At 49.2% G+C, this 16,026-nt stretch overlaps 1 protein-coding gene across 14 annotated transcripts in view; it reads right to left on the bottom strand.

Annotated features, from left to right (window-relative positions):
• The window catches only part of Shank2 (SH3 and multiple ankyrin repeat domains 2), a 534,108-nt gene that overhangs the window by 492,273 nt on the left and 25,809 nt on the right, over positions 1 to 16,026 (bottom strand). The window contains exon 3 of one of the 14 annotated variants that reach the window (XM_087205462.1): positions 9,309 to 9,379. The exons of the other annotated variants lie outside the window; for them this stretch is intronic. The gene's annotated coding sequence lies outside the window, so the exon portion shown is untranslated. The remainder of the gene's footprint in view (positions 1 to 9,308; positions 9,380 to 16,026) is intronic. 14 annotated transcript variants of the gene reach the window in all.

Consider the following 16,026-nt stretch of genomic DNA (forward strand, 5'->3'; position numbering starts at 1 on the left):
ATGTACTAATACAAACATTATGGTTTTCCTTGTGTCCCTTCTACCTATTTCTATTTCTTCTAATCCTATCTCACCTCCTCCAAGTGCTGCTATCCTGTTCCAGCTCTGGGGTATTACCCCTGCCCATCATGCCCCATAGATGATCAATCAGTGCCTGTGCAATGGCAAACTCCATGTCACCTCAGACAGCAATACTATGACCTTATTCATGAGCTACCGATGGTCAGGGCAGGTAAGTTACACCTTATAAGGCTACACAGCAACCTGGTCTCCAAGGCAATCTTGGAATCTTGCTCAACTTCCTGCAAGTTTGGACTGCAGATTCACTGCTTTTTGTGAGGGGTGGTACTAAGGGATGCTGGAAAGCTCCCTCGGGCACCTCCCTAAGGCAGGGGCTCTTCCCCAGCCCAGGTCTCAAGTTAGGAATGCAAAGCCCCAGGGCCTGGGAAAGGGGCTCACTGTTCACTGAGACAGCACTGCTCTCTCAGTCTTGAACACAGCTATGAAGATGCTCCAAGTCACCTACACATAAGTCCACTAAACAGGTATGTCCACGTGTGCCCCTGAAGAGCCATGAGCGCATGGCTGAGAAAGGACATAACTTGCAAAGCAGGTTCTTGGTCCCAGAGTTGCCTGCAAATGCCAAGGTGTGGAACCAGGAGATGACAGCTATGCTTCTTCTATACAGAGGACAAACATTTCATAAAGGTCAGATGAAGGTGCTGCTGGCAACTGTGTCAAGGACCCCAGCTCCTCCTGCACTCCCCACTATGTGCTCAATAGCCTGGCCCTAAAGGGGGTGGTGACGGTCACTTAGTTAGGAGACAGGAACTTGAAGCGTGGCAGAACCTCTACATGTCCGGGCCCCAAAATCACCCAACGGGAGAATGAGGGGAGCTGTACCACTTGTCCAGAAAGAGACATGGTGACTACAGTGTAGAAAACTAAACGTCAGACACAAAGAATGTTCCACTCAGTGATGGCTGCAGATAGGAGCTGTCCCCACCCTCCATAGAAGGGGCCCAGCCTCTGAAGGCAGTGGATGCACAGAATGCCAGAGACACACAAGTACTGGGAGGGCACCTGTGTAGGTCAGGTAGCACCACAGCACCCCAGCCCTGTATCCTAAGAGAATCACGTCCTGTCTGTCTCTGCCTCACTTCCTTGTGCTGGAGATGCGTGTCCAGCCCTTGCACCTGGACAAGGAAGCAGTGAAAATAGAAGGAGAAACAAAGCAGGCACTTGGTCCAGCTAGACACACAGACTCCTCCCTTACTGCTTAACAGTGGTGAGATCACTATCAGGAGATGGACGCCAGATATGTCATGGGAGATCTGCCAGCTCTTGTATTACTTTGCTCAGGATACTGTACTGATGCACAGCAGGCTGGCTTCAACACCAGCCATTTGCCATCCCACATCTGTAGAAGAAGACTAAGGTGTCACAGGGCTTGTCCCTTCTGAGGCCTTATCTTAGACACTTTCTTGCACCGAAACACAATATCCAACACCCACAACTTCAAAGTGGAAGATTTATTTTGGCTCACATTTTAGAAGTTTCAGTCCTTGCATGGTTGCTTGGCTCCAGGTGGAAGGGTCTGATGGAGTAAAGCTGCTCACCTCATGGCAGCAAGGAAGCAGAGAGCAAAGATAGGAGCCAGGGAGAGAGATATACTCTATCAGATCACACCTACAGTGACCCACCTCTTCCAACCAGCCACCTCCTAACAGCCAGCCCAGCTTTAAACCCCAATAATCCAATCACCTTTCAAAAGCCCTGCCCGAGCACATGAGGTTTGGGGGACAGCTAGATCTAAAATCAGAACAGGCCTCTTACCTCAGCTTGCAGATGGCATCTTCTCCCTGTGTCCTCAAATGGTCATCCCTGTGTGTCTCTGTGTTGCAATCTCTTCTTATAAGGATCCCAGTTAAAGTGGATTAGGACTCACCCTAATGACCTCATTTTACCTTAATCACCTCTATGAAGGCCCCATCTCCAAATCCCAAGGCACTGGAGGTCAGGACTTCAATGAATATGGAGGACTAGAAACTAGGAGGATGCCATTCAGCCCCTAAGAACCCTCTATTGTTTTCACACCAGATCTATGATGGTGCTGCTGGTGAGCCCCAGCCCATGTCCCTGGGAGCTCAATTACTAACACATTACACACACCTGCCACTCTGTCATAATTCACATCCATGACATCTATACTCAATCGCTGGCTGGAATCCAGTCTCCTGAATGGAGCAAGATGATGCTGTGACATCCCAAGTTTCCCCAATGTAAACAGAAAGACCAAGACCTGAGTCCTCACGACAATTTTCTAAATGAAAGAAGCATAAGGGACAGATCAGCTCCGAGTGGCAGAGCCCCTATATTGGAAAAATAACTTAACCCAGGTTCAAACTTTCTGCTTCAGTCATTACCAGGATGTTCACTTACAAATGCAAATTGCAAGGAAATCTACATTCATTAAGACTTTCTCATTCCTAGAGATTTTGCCAAGCTATGGACGACCATCCACTCATAAGGGTGACAGGAGAAAGAACCAGAGAATGCAATCAGGCCTACTCAATCAAAGCATCTGCAGCGGCTGAGGAAATACTGAAGTGCCTTTGCAAAGGCTGACAGCATAGGGGAAGAATGTTTCTTCTCAAAGGTTAAGCATCTAATTCAAACAGAACCCAGTCCAGCTTGCTCTTCTGACCCGCGTATCTGGAAAGGACTAGGACAAAGGGTGGAATGAGGTCCTTTTTTTAGCCATCGCCTTGTTAGGTCCACAGCTTTGAGGCAGCACTAAAGCACATGGAGCAGTATTGTGACAGCCAGGCTCTGCCACCATGTCATGATCCACTCAGACAAGATACACAGGATCCAGAACAGTGGTGACTCTCACCAGAAACAGGCCAAGGACTTCTGCTGGCCCACATGGAGCTCCAGTCCACAGAATTTTCAGTCACCCCAACACAGCCCTACAGGAATTCCAAGTCAAAGGGGACTTTTTCTTTGCCTGGAGATACTCCTGTCCTGCCCTCAGCTGCAGTCAGCAGGGATAGTCCACATCCTATGACGGACCACAGCAGGACATCCAGCTCCTCACGACCCTAGAGAGAGGAGGCACTGGAATCACCGTCCTCACATCAGAAAACTGAGGCCTGGAAAGAGTCACCGTTTCCCCAAGGTTAAAGGGCTCCAGCGTGGCAGGCAGGACTGGAGATCCCACCCACTTTTCCCAGCCCCCTGAGATGTCTCTAGCCTCTCAAGGCTCCTCAGCACCAGATACATTTCCCAGGGCCACTGTAACAAGGCACCACAGCCCAGGCATCTCATGCTAGATACATGTGGTCTCATGGTGCCAGAGGCCAGACATGGGAGTCAGCGGGGTGGGCTTTGTCTGGAGGGTGGAGAAGGGTGCTCCAGGTGCCTCTCTTTGGCTTGTAGGTGGTATTCTGATGTTCATGTGCCCATGTCCTGATTTTCTCTTATAAGGCCATCAAATCTTACTGGATTAGAACTCAGCCTGATGACCTCATTTTAACTTGATCACCTCTTTAAAGACCCAATCTCCAAATAAAGTCAACATATGAACTGTGGGGGACATAGCTCAATTTGTCACAGGGCTGTTGGCTGCAATAGCTGGACCGAGAGCAAGATCATGCCTAGGTTACTGGAAAATCACAGCACGGACTCTAAGGCCTTAACAACACCAAATGTGTCACCACCAACTCCTAGAGTGAAAAGGGTAATTATTGAGGTAACTTAAGAGACAAGTTTTGTGCTCACAGTGGCCACTGAAGCCATATCCAAGGATTCTTGTCTGTAGGTGGCTGATCTGATGAGACGCCACATACTCTCAGGTACAACTCAGTGACAGGAACCTGCCAGAGTCAATGTCATCAAGTGACTCTGAATCAGTACTAGGGGTTAAGGTGAGAAGTGGGGGCCAGGGGGTGTACAGGAAGGTAGGCAGGGGCACACAGCACCAGCTTCAGCCACCATCAACTTCTCATTGTATCTCAGTCCCCAGTGTTATATCTTTAAGTCCCTTCACTTGTATTAACAAAGTACCATTTATTACATTCCTGTCAGCTTGTACTACTGGTGATACATGCATGACTACTTCGGGTCACAGCGGGACTGTCCCATGCCACCCGATGATGGGATAGTCATACATGTACCACTGGTAGTTCAGAGCTGCTTGGCAGCAAGACCTATGAATTACAGCCACATTGTGAACATCTTGAAAATAAAAAGTAGAATCTAGTCATGAATCACGATTAAGTGGCAGATCTAAGGACAAGCACAGATGAAAGACACAGGCCTAGCCTGAGAGGTACAGAAGGTATAGAACTGCAATAACCAATAAAGTTTAAAAAACTTCACAAACAGGTGTGAAGGATGTAATGACCATTTCATCTGATGGAATGACCATCAAATGTCTTCAGAGCCAACCTAGAAGAAATCAAAATGTCTACTGAGAGACAAAACAATGCAAAGGAATCAAGCTGCTGGAGAAGTAAGCGCCCAACTTCCTAATAAACTGTTTGCAGATTCAATCTATACAAAATAAGCTGGGCTTCTATAACTTGACTAGGGCCTGGAAGACAGCCGCTCTTTCTGTCACCATGAAATCTGCTGAGCTACAGACAGCCATCTGAGGTGAAGATCACAAGACACCTTTGGGTTCAGCAGAAAACCTAGCCAGTAGATGGTGTACCCTGGTTGCTGGGACAGGATGTCCAGATTGCTTGGCTATTAATTGCTTCCTTCAGAGCCAATATCCTGTGAATCCATGGTGGCTAAATCTCAGGTCAGACATGAAAAAAGAAACCAACTCATATGGCAGGTGGAAACCAGTAACAAGTTTTATTTCTACACACTGCATCTATTCCTATTTTGTATTAAAGAGTGCCTAACCAATGATTCTTATCATCCCACGTAAACATACACCTGAGTGATTGATTCAGACATGAGATTTTAGGGCCAGGGATGTAGCTCAGTGGCACAGTGCCTGCCTGGCAAGCACAAGTTCCTGAGTTCAATCCTGGTACCAAAAAAAAAAAAAAAAAGGTTCCAGACATGAGATTTTATACTGAAAAGACTATAAGTAGCTTTAAGAAAACTGAAAAGTTTGTAATGCACACTTCTGGGTGTGTCTGGGTGGGTCATGGGGTGTGACATGGGGACTATATCTGGTCCCTGGCCATTTCCTCTCAGGCTCTTCCTATGCTCATTGCTTCCTGGATGCCTTGGGCTGAGCAGCTTTTGTCCTCCATGTCTTTCTGCCATGCCATTTCTGTGTGGAGCCAGCTGACCACAGACTGAACTCTCTGAAACCATGAGCCAAAACAAACCTCTCCTTTAGGTTTCAGGTGTCACATATTTGGCCAGCAACAGAAACATAACAGACAGGAGCAGGCATCTGGAGCAATAGGGCTTCACTGCCACCCTAGTCAGGGAAGGGAAGTGCACCCTGCCTGTGACCTTGCTCAGCACAAGAGTCCAAGTTCAACGATGGGCACAATAGCTGCTAACAATGCTGCTAAATGCTAGTGTGTAACAATGCTGTGCTGGGCCTTCAGGAACAGGGACCTGAGTTTGCAAGTTTGTCTTTGTGTGTCATGAATGTTGTAAAGGATCCGAGTGGACACGGATGCCACTTGCCTGGCAGCCTTCTCAACAAGACCATAACCTCAGTATCTTTCCCCCTTGCATGGCCTGGAATGGCCTGAAACTGGGGTATGGGTACCCCATTCTGATCACAGCCTGGCACATGGCAATAGAAGTCTCAAAGGGATTTCCAAGAAGGTGTCTGGGCGCTCTCTCTCTTCAGAATACCATCCAGAACCTTTCCCTGCCCCCTGTCTGCCAGCTCTGAGAGGAGACTGTGGCCAACACTTCAGATCCCCAGCCCCCAACCCATCTGTGGTTCAGAGTGAGAGGGCTAAGGCCAGAGGCCTTGACCCTTGGTCCTCCCAGGCCCCCTCTCTGGTCCAGAGGACAGGCTTATGCAAAATTCAAAAAGCAGAAATCACCGTCCAAACTAGACAAGCAAGGTGGGACAGGCAAGGTGGAAAGGTAGCAGGTTGTTCAAGACAGAGCTGCTCTTGGCCCTGCAGATGTGGCTGTGGCTTCTGGGGCCCACAAGTCCATGGTGGGCTCACACATTGCAGCTCCACGTGTCTGTGACACAGAGCCCAGAACCCATGATCATGTGTTACCCATTTCCCTGTATTTAGCCACCAACTCCACCGTGAGAGATATGGACCAAGCCTCATACAAGGCTGCAGCCCAGAGTCCAGGCCTTGAGAGAGAAATGCATCAGGCCAGGGGGTACAAGGAGCCCCCGCCAAGAAGTTACCAGTGTTTAGAGATCAAGTACCTCACTTACCCACAAGAATGGTAGCCCAATCTTGGCTCTGCCATTTGCTGTGTGACTTTCAGAAAGTCCCCAACTCTGAACCTTTGCCATCTACCTATAAAATGAGAGCCTAATTCCCACCTTGCAAAATAGATACTTGCGCTCTGTAAACTAAGCTACAAGGTAATCATTATATTTCTGTTAGAACCCCAATGCCACAGCAGAAGTCAGACTCACTGGATGCAAACATACTGAAGAAAACAACTTGCACTGTTCAGATATGCAGTGACAATGTGGAGTCTCTATGCTAAAGGATCCAGGATCTGCAGCTCCCAGCACAAAGGCAAGCAGGAGCAGGACCTGAATGAAATATGACTTGCTATATGGACAAGGCTCTCAGCTATGGTGCTCTGCCAAGCAGAGATTCTGTCCACAAGGACCTAAGCCGTCCGCTCTCTTTCATGCAGCAGCCTACAGAAAGCAGCTGTGGCCTCAGAGAGTGGATGCAGGATAGATGTGACAAGTCAGGGACGCTGTCCAGACACCCACATCACCCCACTCCCTCAAATGCCACGGAAGTACATCAAGTCACTGAAGACCATGGAAGGAGCTGGCTACACGGGCCCAATTCCAATCACCTGTAGCTGTGAGGGACAGCAGGGAAGCTTGCCCAGAATACACACAATGGTGGGGTCAGAGCTGAAGGCAGTAGGGAACTGAAAAGATAGCAGAATGCTAGGTGGAACACCCTCCACATGGGAAAATAGCATTTCATTTCAAAACACTTGACTCCTCCTAAAGGCAGACGTACTTTTTCTTTTAGGATTTGTTTTTCTCAGCAATTTATCATAATGAGACAAAATTCACATAACGTACAGTGGTACTTTGGTGCTCATCTTTAATTGCTTCTGGGAGGTGAGGTGTACCAAAAACAGCAAATAGCAAACAAACGGTTTTGGCTAGAAAGAGTAGCAAATAAGGAGGCAATCAACACTGAAAACATCTAGCTTGTGGGTCAAGTACCAAACAAATAATGAATACCAGAACGAAATTTTCATGTCAAAATGCGCTGAGCTCCATATTTGATGAGTTTCAAAGCAGTCAAGTACCAAAGTATGGCTGTAAATTATTTTAAAATGCAAAACTTCAATTTTTTTTTTAGCTATGTTGTACAACTATCACCACCACCCAATCCAGAACACTTTTATCACCCCTGAAAGAAGCCCCATACCCATGAGCAGTTAGTGCTCACCCCCACACCTATCCTCTGGCAACCATGAAGCTGCCGTCTGTCTCAGTGGATGTTCTTATTTGGGACATTTTGTATAAATGGAACCTGATATGATGTGGCTTTTGTGACTGGCCTCTTTAGCTTAGCACAATGTCCTCAAGGTTTGTCCATACTGTAGCATATCTCAGGGTCTTGTTGCTCTACATGGCTGAATAACTCTGCTCTGTGGATGCACACTTATTTATCCTCTCATGAGTTGCCCGGGTTTGAGCTGATTGCACATTTTGGCCATTAAAAACAATGCTGCTAGGAAGATCCACATAGAGGTTTTTGTGTAGACAAATGTCTTCAATGCTCTTGGGTATATACCCAGGAGGGAAACTACTGTCAATTCTTTATTTAATTTTCAAAAGAGCCACCAAACTGTCTCCACAGTGGGCATCTGTGTTTAAACCATATTAAATGCTGTGCATATGGCTCACAGCAATTCTCTTCCACTGGCTGTAACCTGTCGTGGGCCCCTTGTCTGTGCACTTAGGAACTTCTCCACTGTGGTCATACATATGCATCCTCAGTCACCAGACCCAGGAGACTAGCAGGTCTCAACAACTAAGAATATGCATTTGAGATCTCTGGTTTAGTGATCATAGTACAGGGGGAAAAAAATCTGTTTGTAAGTGAATTTGTGCGCTCACTTTGTTCAGTGGCTAATTCAACAAATATTTACTGAGCATCCATCATGTGGCAGGGCCTGTAATGAGGACACATCAGCGATCAAAATACAGGGCCCTGCCTCGACCCAGAGAGAAGAAAGTAATGTGACAGCCAGGAAGAATTAATGGGGCATGACACTTTCATCCAAGATTAAAAGTCAATTAGCAAATCACTCTGCATGGAGCCCGCAGGCCCGACGGCCATCCATCTCTCTCATGCCCTCACTTTTCCACACCTACCACTGGACCATCCGCTAACATTCTGACTTCACAAAATCACAGGATTCCAAGGCATCACAGCAGAAGCATCTCTGCTTTTGAGGGTATAGACTCCCAGTCCCAGGAAAGAGGGCATCTCCCATCATCTCAAAGAACCTTTGACACCTGCCCTCAGACTGTGCTGAGTTCCTGGACATATCACACCCCACTGCTCACCACCTCACGTCCACTCTGCTTAAATGCCACAGTGGCCATGGGCAACCTGCTCAATGGGCCACGGACAGTAGTGACCTCCAATAAGTAATGAGCCGGCCAGAGCACACCTCAAGCTCTCTCTGCACTCAGGCCTCTGCATCTACCTGGATGGCTGGACTCCCCACTGTCTTTAAGCTGAGTTCAACCTTCACTTCCTCAGTGAACATCGGAAGTGCACAAAAGGCAGGAATGAGCACCAGGCTGCCTGGGGAGACCATCCAGGAGGAAATAGCCCAGATGCCTCCTGGACAGGGGCACTGGGAAAGGGCGACTGGCCTTTTTTCTCTGTTTTCCAAATTCTCTATGGTGTGGCTACATGAGAAGTTTGGACATAGGAAACACTATATGGCCACAGGGCTCCAGGGGCATCTCACAGAGCAGGTAGCCCTCAAGTCATGCTTACAAATGTAGGGGCCCAGGGGCCCCAAGGCTGGCTCTGACCTCCATTGTGCGAGAGCCTGACTTAATCTGCTCTGCACCTCCGTAACGGAATAGCATAGGCTGGGTAGTTTATAAAGAACAGACTCACTTCTCACACTTCTGGATGCTGAAGTCCAAGATCAAGGTGCCAGGATCTGGAGAGAGGCTTCATGCTGCGTCCTTACATGGCAGAGGGCAAGAAGGAGAGTGAGAAGAGGCTCCTTTCCTAACAAGGCACTGTCTCCATACCTAACTCTTTCCCGAGATAAGGAATTCCACACCTCCACCAGGGCAGAGCCCAGACATTCAAGTCCCCTTCCCAGCCCCACCTCCCAACACTGTGGCACTGGGGATGGAGTTCCCAACACACAGGCTTTATTAGACACGTAGGCTGTGGCATGGTCTGGTGGGTGTACAGACCATGGCAGTGATCGGAGATCACAGGGACTGTGGTAGCACCTATATATCTATCTTGCTGAGACAAATGCAGTGGGGCAAGTGGTGGCACCGAGCCATGCTGCGGACACTGTTGTTAATCACTGGGTTGCTCAAGGAGCTGACGCATGGGCCACATCAGACAGTCCATGCTGACCCGGTCTCCGTGGCTCCTGACCAAATGCTTTGTTCCCACCCCATCACCCCTGCTTCCTGCCTGCCTCTTCATCCTTGCAGGCTGAGAAATCAGACTCTGATGGTTCAGGTCACTTGTGGCTCTGGGGACCTCTGTCTGGTAGGATGACAGGGCTGCATGCAGGGAGATGGCAGCCTGTTACTGCAGAAAACAGGTCCAGGAGAAGAGTAGGAACAGTCCCAGCCCTCAGGTTAAGTAACAAAGGGAAAGGACAGGCCAGCCACTCCAGACCCCACCCAGACCCCCTGTGTGCTCTAGCCTCTAATCTGTTCCTCAAGATACACTCAGTCGTCCCCAGCTCTGCAGACAGAACTATTTTACTTGGCAATATTTGCTCCCTGGAAGTTTTCAGTGCTGGTATTTGTAAACCCATGGGGTTCTGGAAGGGGACCCTCTTTACTTTCCATGCAGGTTTGTCTCCATGAGGTAGGGGTAGCCACAGCCTCCTGGACTCCCAGACCTGTGCAAGGGCCAGGCCATAAGGTGCAGATGGTGAGCAATTAAAGGTTGACCAGCCTGGGCCCAGAGAGCACAAAGCATCCATCTGAGGAGAGACCCTCAAGGAGGCAGCAGTGCACAAAACCCAGAATAAAATAATGCATCAGGGATGGAACAGGGATGCCCACTGAGGTCACACTTGCTGAGATAATCCTTCAACTGCTGCAGTCTGAGCCAAACCTCTGCCCTAGGTTGGGAGCTGGGAGCAAGAGGAGCCCACCCTTCAAAGAAGAAACCTGGCAATGGACTTGGTGAGTGCTAAAGAAACAGGACTTTCTCACTTCCGTGGGTACCATGAGGGCACACAATGGAGCCGTCCTACCACACCAACACATGGATGTCTGCACTTGGGAAGGAGACTGGGAAGGGGCCCCACAACCATCTGCTGGTGGTAGCGATGAGACAGGAAGCCTCCACCGAAACCTTAGCACTTGTTAACAACTCCATCTCCCAACTCTCCCACAGTATAGTCACTATAATCTTCACTGCTCAAGCAACAAGAAAATAGTCACAAATACTCTCCAAACCAGAGAGGTCAGCTTGGACCAGAGCCCAGGCACAAGGGTATGGCTGCGTGGTAAAAGGTCACTTGCATGAGTCCTGCACTATCTCAACCCTCCACACTCCAAAGGAAGCCTTGGTACCTGGAGCCTCTGGAATGTCCTGCCTGGAAACAGTTCCTGTGTGTACCGGGGGCCTTGGGCCACATCAGACAGGCTGTGCCAATACAACTTACAGTGCGGTATTAGTGTGACTACCAGAGGGCCTGAGACTCCCATCAATCATGTCTATGACTGATCCTGAGAAAGACACAAGGCTCACCTGCACACCAAGGCTCCAGGTGGGGGGCGGGGCGGGGGGGGGCTCTGCTGGGGACGATGCTTGCTGTGTGTTATCTACACCTTTGCTTGGAGGAGAATTAAGTACTGCCCATGACTCCAAAGGGGGACATTGGGAGGCTGAGGCTGGTTTCTCCTGGCCCTGCCCGGGCACCTTTGCGAATGACACCGTATAGCTGTGGTGAGCCATGGCTCTAATTACAACAGCTTGCTGAGATCTGTAAGTCCTGAGAATCACCAGGCCTGCTGGTGGCCTCGTGAACCCTGGACCCAACTGTTCCAGCATGGCTACAGGTCTAAGGAACAGAACTGTGTGCCAGGGATGGGGTTAGCCTGGACTTACAAGAATATAAGTTGCATTTATAAAAAGTAAAGAATGGAAATCCACATGCCAAGGAGCTCACCTGCCAACATGGTAACATGCTGGGTGTCAGCAGAGTGCTCTTGTTGGGTAAGGGCGATGGGTCCTACAGGAGTCACTCACACAGGTAAGAAGGCCCTGCGCCACTTCTGTGAGGTCAGCTGGGTTGGTGAGGGATCCGTGCTGCTCCTGCAGCTGAGCTCTCAGTGACAAGATCCCACAGGACAAAGCAACTGGAGCCTCCTCCTACAGTGGGGCCACAGCACAGGGCCCCAAGGCAGGCATACTCCACACCACACACAGCTTCCCTGACAGCCACCCTGATGCTTGTAGGAGAAAGCAGGATCCTGAGGGACAAGTCCCTTGAGGCTGGTATCACTGTCTCTTCCAAGGTGGCTCCAGTCTAAGCCTCCATCAGTACTGTGGTTTCCTTAGCCTGGCCCCCAGAGGATGGCAACAGTGTGTGATTCCTCCATGGATGCCCTGCCTGCTCCCAAAGTACTATTTTCACCGTGAATGCAAGGGTGGGGGATGAAATAAGCCAATGGACTCTCTCCAAAGGGCACATCCGCTTATACGCCCTGAAAAGCAGGGAGGGATGGAGAGGGAGCTAACCTGGGGTTTCTGCATCAGGATCACCTACCTGGGACTTCCCTCACTATCTCTTCTCTCACTGCAAAGTCCCATGCATAGGACAGGATGAGTGGGGACACTGGCTAAGCCAAGGCCCAGATGGTCCATGGTCCACAGCCCCCAGCTTAGACTCTCCTCTTTTGTTCAGTTAAGTATTTTGAATCAGCTGGGTTTGGTTTTTTTTTTTTGGTTTTTTTTGGAATATTGGGGATTGGACCCAGGGCATTGGCACTGAGCTACATTTCCAGCCCTTTCTTTCTCTTTTTGTTTTTAAGATAGGGTCACAGTAAGTTTCTAAGTTGTCTAGGCTCAGCTTGAACTTGTGATCCTCCTGCCTCAGTCTCCCAGAGTGCTGGAATTACAGGCATGTGCCATCATACTTGGTGAATCAGCTCCTCTGAAAACACCCAGAAAGAGATGGCCCCAGAAGGATGATGTGTAATGCTATATCACAAGGAGAGAATAAGTATAAAAAAAAAGAGAAAGAGAAGCATAAATACTTAGCAAAAGCCAGGTGCCGGCAGCCCCTCCCCTCACCTGCCTACACCTGTGACAGCCTGGTAAATGACATTATCTCCGTAGCCACCACTGGGGAACCACAGCAAACTGTATGCCTCCAAAAGACTGGCAATCATCCAGGCAAATCTTGGATAATTTGTAATACTGTACAAATGTCAGCAGTTGAGAGAGAAAGGAGGAAAGGCAAGGCAGTGTGATTCAACTTCACACCTGCAGTTTTATCTTGGACAGTTCAAAGGAGGCGGTGCCTCCAGGGTTAGAAGTTCATCTGCTTGTTTGGGTGACTTACGTTCTCTGATTATCCTTTGTTCTTAATGAGGAAAGGGGGAAATTAGCAAGTTCTACTTTACTTTCAGTGCTTCACCGAAATGCAGCTGAGGTTTTATCCATGAAGCAAAAATGAACCTGCAAGAAAGGGCAGTAACAGATGCCAGAGTTCCCCTGTCCTTGCTCCTGAAGCCTGCACAAGCTGTTCTGTAAAACCTTCTGCAAATGATCTGGGCTCATTCAAGACTCACCCACAAGAAGAGTCCTGGCCTTGCTGTAAGGTTCTTTTCACTTGCGTATATCCACCTACTCTAATTTTATTTGCATGCACACCTACCTAGTGTCATCTTCCCAGCAGACTGCACCTGTAAACTGCAGTAAATTCGCATGCACTTTGACCCCAGCTCATAACTCATTCTGCTCAGTTACTGCCACCATTGGCATGGGCCCGGTCTGCTCCATTCCTGAACCCACACCCCAAGCCTCAAGGAAACAAACTGTGACTCAATCCTCTTTGCTCTCCTGCCCCTGGGATTCAAGTACATCCACAGTGCCCATCTCAGGGGTGGCAAGTGGGGTACACCCTGGGAGCAACTGGATACGTGGGGTCTCCAGGGTTGTCACAGTTCTAAGGGCGCACAGTATAGCACCCAAAGACATCCCAAGCAGATGAACTATTCTATACTCTCGCCATCAACCCTGAACCAAATCCAGCACGTGGCAGCCATGTCAATTTTCTCTCTTTTTAAAAAAGTTTTATTGAGATGAATCCCCACACCACACAACCCACCCATCTGAAGAGCATAACTCAGTGCACATTTATCACCCCAAATGATTTTAAATCATTTGCATTACCTCAAAAGAAAGCCCAACCCCTTAGCCGCCACCCCTCTAACTCCCCACCTTCTCCCCAGCTCACTGCAACCATGAATCAACCTCTCTGCACACTTTCTCCTCTGTGGATGTACCTATGGGGGACACATCACAGAAATGCAATCACATGGTGTGTGGCTGATCCTCCCTCAGTCGTCTTTGCACTGTCCTAGGGAAGAGCTTTGCACTTGTCCAATTCACCTCTGCCCATGGTTCTTCAAGTTCTATATCGGAACCACTTCAAAACAGGACAGGGCAACATACCAAAGCACCTAGGTTCAGTGTTCATCCCAAAGGTGTTTTCCTTATGTCTTTAGCTGTCACTGAGGCGAAGGTGTTTGAAAACTACTTTGTTTTTTGCAAAATACCTTGTCATTTGAAAAATCGTTCTTCCTAGACTAGAACACCAAAGAAGTCTGCTCTCTAGATGAACTGATATCAGACAAGAGAATTCATCATGCTACCCATCCCTTTTTGCTCTGGCTGCTAGGAGCTCAAAGATAAATACCACATGTAATTATAAAAATGCTCTTTCATCTTACAAGTTGGTCTTTGAAGCTCCAAATGGTTAAAACAGAGTTTAACCAATGTGGCCTGTTTCAGAAGCATGGGGGAAGCCAGCTTAAAAGATAGAGTCTACTCCATCCATTTCCTCTGGATGAGATCTTAAATCTGCAATTTAAACAAGCTGCACAAGAATGTTCTCAGGTCTGGTTTTAAAGCCAAAGCAAAAATCTTACCTCCCTTTTCTTAGGACTTAAACACCTTTCTAGAGAAAACAAATCTCCTGCAGGGGCTGCACTCAACCCAGTCACCATGCCTACTCCACGGAGAGGGAGCCCTGCTGTGAGAAGGCAGAGCAATCCTTGGCTGGGGCAGTCAGAAGGACATATGTCATGGGCCAACTGGACGCGATCTTCTGCCCTCGACGCCTCACCTGCAACTGAAGTCATCAAAGGGTCTTCTGAAGTTTCCATGAATAACCGAGCCTGCTGCAGACTCAGGCTGCCTCCTCGACATCAAACACTGGGACTCTGACACATTAGGACACTCCTGCCATCAGCTCTCCAAGCTCCTTGCTCCAGGAGACCAGGTCTCCCCAATTTACCGGGGCTGGGTACCCAGGTCCTAACTCGTAGGAGGCAGCACTAGGGAGGAGGCGGAAGGCAAAGCCAAAGACTCTATGCTCATTCCTACAGCTCCTCAGTGTCCCAGGCTGCAGTGGCCCAAGCAGGTAACAGGAAGGAACAGAAAGTGCATTAGGCACAGAAAGTGCAGGAGCTGGTGAAGCCGGTCCAGGGGGCTGTGTACGGCACACACTGGTGGAAGAAATAACACCTGCATTAAACACTTCAGGTGTTTCCACAGGTGGGGGTGGCAGCCCCAGGAAGGGACACAATGAGCTTTTCCACTCTTGTGCAAAGAACAGAGGACACTTGGAGCCCACCAGGAGCTGCTCAAGACCAGCTTACCGGACTGCACACTTGGTCATGAAGGCTCAGCCTTTCCAGGATCCTCTGGGCTTCCTGAGCACCACAGGGACAAGGCCATTGAGTTCTGAGCTGCCTACCCCAGTTCTCCCAGTGACCATCCCTGTCACCAAGGACTGAACCCTGAGTCCCAAACAGGTGACACCCAGTCTCCCTTCCTTCTCAGTGCCCAAGACATGAAATGTGGCCATTTCCCAATGAGGAAGATGCTGGATTAACATCGTGCATGGGTTTCCATGGCTGTTATCACCAATCCCCACAAATGAGACAAATTACTCCTTCCCAGTCCTGGAAGTCAGAAGTCTGAAATCAGTTTCTCCAGCCTGAAATCCAGGGTGCCACGCTCCCTCAAAGGCTCCAGGGAAGGGACTTCCTGTGTCTTCCAGCTCCTGAGTACCCAGGAATCCCTGAGCTCATGGTCCTGTCACTCCAGGCTCTGCCTCTGTCTCCAAGTGGCCTCCTCCTCTGTGGTGACCCCACCCCATAGCAGACAACCGAGGCCACCTGAGATAACAGCAGAATTGTCCCAGGCCATCTCACATTGCAAGATCCTCTGTCACATCTGCAGAGCTCCACCCCGTGGGCCACACAGGTGCTGGGATAGGTGTGGGGCCCATGTGCCAACCTGCTACACACACCTGCACTGAGGGTCGCCCAGTAACACAGCTCAGAGGCAGTGGGAATCTGCTCCATCACCTTTGGCTGGGCTGGAGCTT

The sequence above is a fragment of the Heterocephalus glaber genome, unplaced genomic scaffold, assembly GCF_053883595.1.
Source record: "Heterocephalus glaber isolate CG9 unplaced genomic scaffold, H.glaber_assembly_v1.0 deba00000594, whole genome shotgun sequence".
NCBI lineage: Eukaryota > Metazoa > Chordata > Mammalia > Rodentia > Bathyergidae > Heterocephalus > Heterocephalus glaber.